Source organism: Rhipicephalus sanguineus, chromosome 6 (assembly GCF_013339695.2).
Source record: "Rhipicephalus sanguineus isolate Rsan-2018 chromosome 6, BIME_Rsan_1.4, whole genome shotgun sequence".
Taxonomy (NCBI): Eukaryota; Metazoa; Arthropoda; class Arachnida; order Ixodida; family Ixodidae; genus Rhipicephalus; species Rhipicephalus sanguineus.
Window position 1 is genome coordinate 68,602,220 of NC_051181.1, and position 5,190 is coordinate 68,607,409.

Here is a 5,190-nt window from a genome sequence, read left to right on the forward strand (position 1 = left end):
CGTTACGACGACTCCCACAAATTTATACTGAAATTAACTTGGCACCCTAGCTCGTTCGCGAGCTTGATACCGCGGGGGACAGCGCCAATGCCTCTGAAATTACACAACTAAGTGCCGTTGCAGAGCATTAAATCAAAGAAGGTGGCGTCTGCCTTGCTGATATCGAATGCCTGGTAGCACAAAGGGAAAAAAAGAAGTAATGGAACGCGAGAGTTTTTTGTAACGAGGAGCTGAAGGCATAGTGCCTTGCATATTGAAAGTAGACTGAAAATTTGTATTTCGTACGATCTTTATAAAAGATGGGCGAATATTATTTGCCAAGCAATAAAGAAGCGCTTATTTACAACATGAATGTGCTCGTTGGTTACCACGCCGAAGGACAAATGCAGATGCAATAGACAAAGAATAACGCGCGTTGGTGAGCTAGGTGTCTCTTTAGACAGAACCTTTACGAGCCTTCATAGGACAAACAACGCAGTTAAAAAAACGCCTTAGCAATGAGCAAAGAAAGATAAATTCAACATAGATATTTATAGCTGCGTGCGCAAGTTGCAAATGCGTGCGTGTATCAGATGCATCCGTTTAACGTAATAGCGTTAAAGAGCTTGCATCACAGAATCTGCCGTGTCGGCGTCGGTGGCGTTGTCCGTGAAAGAAAAGGCACGACGGATGCAATGAATAAAGGGTTTGAGCAGAAATCACACCCACACATTTTGTGTGGCTCTCAAGTGTTCTACTACAGAGCCACACCAGTGCTTCGAACTGCTTAAGGAAAAAAAACAAAAACAAATAAAAACCTATTAGTGCGTCGTGCAGGGCAATGAGTCTCGTTAACAGATGTATTAACGCGTGATAGCAACGTAGAATCGCACCAATCGCACCAGGCATGCTTCCTGGTACGGCCGCTACCAACCCATACAAATGACTGATCTGCAATTTCACCATCATCATTACCGTTTCATTCCGCAGCAACAACAAAGTGTTCAGCGACGTCAGTGCGCTCATTGCCTTACAGACGTGTGGTGGGTACTTCGCAACTATAATTGCAGTTTACAACGGCAATGTTATGCGAACGCAATCCCCTTTCCTCGCGGCAAGATGGAGGTGTCTGCCGAGAAGGCAATCACGGCTAGGGAATGGGAAAGTGATGCGAACGGGGCCAGAGTACGCTATCGCGTTCCGCTGTTAAATGGGAAGGGTAGTCGTAGTCCAAGTGTTTGTGTTTCTCTGTCGATAGTCCAGAATTAACCATAAATTCTTCGTATGCGTCAGCACGAATAAATGGGCGGACAGAGAGAAGGGATTGTAGTTTTAATTATGTGCTGGAGTAAATACGAATCGTGTTTAGTGATGTACGCGACTATCAGCAGCTCTATATTTGGAGTGTGGCCGGTTCTGGATAAAAAATATGTAGTGCCACTAGGCGTGAAGCCTATGGTTTCTTTTGTTCGCATGCTCCAATTAAATATCTGTTGAAGTCTGTTTCTCATCGATGCTGCAAAGAGGGGCATGATATATAAAAAAGTATTTTGGGAATGAACTCGCAAATAATTAAGGCAGTAGGAACCCTACAACAACATTCAGTCGAAATGCTCACCTAAAAGGGGTATTGACACAAACTTTTGCAGGAGAGATAATTTGCAAAAACAATTTCACAAACACATTTACAGGGCACGGTACATGTCAAGAGGGCAGGCTGGCTAAACCGCTGCTGCCACCTTTGCAGGCACTGACTTTGCGATTTTCGCCACCGTGTTTACGTCGAGCAATGTGCGCGGGCAGTCTCCACTCCTGCTGCATGACTACGGAAACAATAATCGGACATTGTGTTAGACAATCTTCGGTGGACAACAGTGACGTCAGCGATCGCAGGCGTACTCAAGAACGGATACGACGATGGCCACATATGCCGTGCACATATGCACATATGCTGACATATGCACGGCATATGTCAAGCGGGCAGGGTGGCTAAACTGCCGCTGCCACCTTTGCAGGTTAGTGTTCAGCCTTATGCAGCTTTTTGGAAAAGCGAGAATAGATTCCTGATTCTTGTGCCGCGCCCTCAACGATGTTGGTCTGTTGCGGTTAACTACTTTTGCTAACTTGAGGGGAGAGAGAGAAACATTTTAATGAAAAGCTGGAGATGTTTGCCTGGCTATTCGCCTGACATGCTACTCCAGGTGCTGGGTGAAAGGTATGATATATACACTGATAAACGCATAACACATACAGCCACAGAAGTTTACAACGTTTCGTTCAGGCTCGTGGCCCGCAAGAAAGTCAACAGCAGTTTTGTGGCACGCAGCGCACAGGTGCTGAGGGTACGTAGAAGAAATTCCGGGTCCCAAGACTGCTGAATAGTTGCAACAAATTGTAGATAAGCAGAAAGAATGTGATGAGCAGATAAACACCATCTGAAAAGAAGTTGCCGAACTTAATAAAAAATTGGTGTACCCTTAAGCGCGCCTTTAAGAGTTGAAGGATGGATGGATGGATGCTATGAGCGTCCCCTTTATAACGGGGCGGTGACATGTCTGCCACCTGGCTCGAAGGCGAAAAAAACGAAAGAAAAAAAAAATAAACTTCCTTGGCCTAGGCCCGGCCACTTAAACCTGCTGGTTTCCCTTAATAAAGTTTATTACTCCTCCTCCTCCTTGTTTCATGTTGTCCTAATGCCTTACCTACATTGATTAAATCTACGTTATTATACCAAAAAATATAAATTCACGGTCCATCTCTCTGCCTCTTAAGGCAGAATGACCTTTTTTTTTTTCCCCCAGTTATTTATTTTTGTACTTTATCTCTACTTTTCTGCCACCAATACTCTAACCGTCTCTTACTTATTTCTATCGCGGACGTGTTCAGCTTTCCATTGTTGTCCCTAAAACCCAAGGCTTCATGTAGACTCGTGCCCACACGTATACCTGGGTGAATATCGCCACATTCAATCAGTACATGTTCCATAGCGAAACCCGCCCCCTAGTGCGCACTTCAACTACTAAGCGCATACTTATAATGTGTGTTGTTGCACACACACACACACGCACACGTGCGCGCGCGCGATGCATCTGTAGTAATGATACAGGTTTTCGATCTAAAACACTTCCCTGTGCTAGAGTCGAGACATGTTTCTCACAATGCCTCAGAGATGGCAGCACATTCTCTAATGTTTGCTGTTTGCTTGACATGTTTTCAGCTAGATAGACATAGCTGTCCAATTTTTTAGCTGTTTACGAGTTTGTGTTTGTTTTTAGCGGCGATGGGTGCACTATACCGGCTTTCTCCGAAGCATGGCGCCCCGCAAAAAAAAAAAAAAAGAACGTAGTTTGATGGCCTCGCCAATGCGCCTACAAATCGCCGAATGGGCTCATTTTCTTCGCAACACCTGCCGAACAAAATGCGTTAAGGAGACTTCTTCCACTACATGACATTTCTGTAGCGTGTTTTTCTGAAGCAGTTGCGAGTTACATCGTCGCTTTGTGGTAGGACAACTGCTTGCCACATAAACGCCCTGGGTTCGATCCTGAATGCGACCCAAGATTTTTATTGTTTATTTTATTTTTATGTTTCTCGATTCTTCGGTCACTGACGATTTTTCGCTCACAAGCAATGCCGTTACCGACGCGTACGCCAACGGCGGAATTTCTGCGAAACGGGCTCTCTAACTCTCTCGCGTTAAAAGTCAGAAAGAATGAACGGTCATGTTATTGCCATGCAGGATATGCAAAAGAAAATCGAAAGGTTAGAAAATATAGTCCGGCAGCAAGCTGAACGACTAGTGGATTATGAAAACAGAAGCCGAAGAAAAATGTCAGACCAGTAATCATGAAATCAATGAATTACCGTGAGAAAGAGAACGTAATGCGTAACTGCGAGAAACTAAAGGGTTCTTCTTTCGGTGTCGGCAACGATTACTCAAAAGAGACAGCCGAACGAAGAAAGAACATATGGGAAAGTTCTGCGCCAGAACGAACTAAGGGAGCGAGTGTCTCAATGGTGGATGATAAACTGAAGGTAAATGGGCGCATGCTTGTCTGGGGCGATAAAAAGAAATGAACGCTGTCTTTTTCATAGAGTTTCCTACAATACTTACTAGAGAGAACTCTGGCGCTAGTGTCTATGGGAGCTGCAATGCATCGCGCTTCAGCCAGCATGGGAATCATGGGTAGTACACGGATTTATCTAAACTTCGTTCTTCCGGCTCCGTTTGGCTCCGCGTCGCCTGCATCCGCTCTGTCGCAAAACGAGGTTCAGCAAAAATCAGCAGTTTCACTTCACCACTTTAACTTCTTTAGGCTCACCGATTCAAATCTGGTCACGAAGTTCACAACGATCCATTCTTTTATCCGAAAGAAAACCAAGACATAGCAATAAAAAAAGCCACAAGTGCGTTCGAAGCCCACAAGCACGAAGACTAGGCAAATCCGCGTACTACCCATCATTCCCATGGTGGCTGAACGATCGCAGCGCCAGAGTTTCCTCTAGGTCATTTTAGGAAACACTATGGTCTTTTTCAATACCGGAGTGATAAGAACGGTAACGATGTTCAAGTGACGCCGGTAGCGAGTGCGCTTGACCGACATGAATCTTTTACTTTCATGGTAGTTCAGAAAATCAATCCCACTGATAGCTACAAATTCTCGTCCAAAAATTGGGGGACGCTTAAGCTTCGCCTTTAAGAGTTGAACGCGATAGCAATACCATGCCCGTAGTGCGCACTTCGAACACTACGAGTGTTTAACAAAATGCGCGCACTAAGGTGTGTGCCTTATGTAATGGGTAGCATGCTTTAAACCACGAGCAATTATGCGCGAGAAACGTTTTCGAAGTTGCGATGCACCCACTACGTGGTCTTAAAGGAATACGCGCAGTAATGTGTGTGCCTTTTGTAATGGGTGGCTGTCTTTAAACCACCAAGTCGTTATGATAATGACATGGTGTGACGCCCGATGGCAATGTACGCTTGTACCACGCAATATTACAGCGATATTACATATCGTACTTTGACACCTGTATACAGGACACGTATTTTTGGGAAGCATGAAAGTTACTTTCATTGAAGCTCCAAACAGGGGCGTGGCTCTGTGGTAGAACACCTGCTTGCCACGCTGACGACCTGGGTTCGATTCTCACTCGGGCCCAACATTTTGATTATTTATTTTATTTACAGCTTTTTCAATTTTTCGGCCA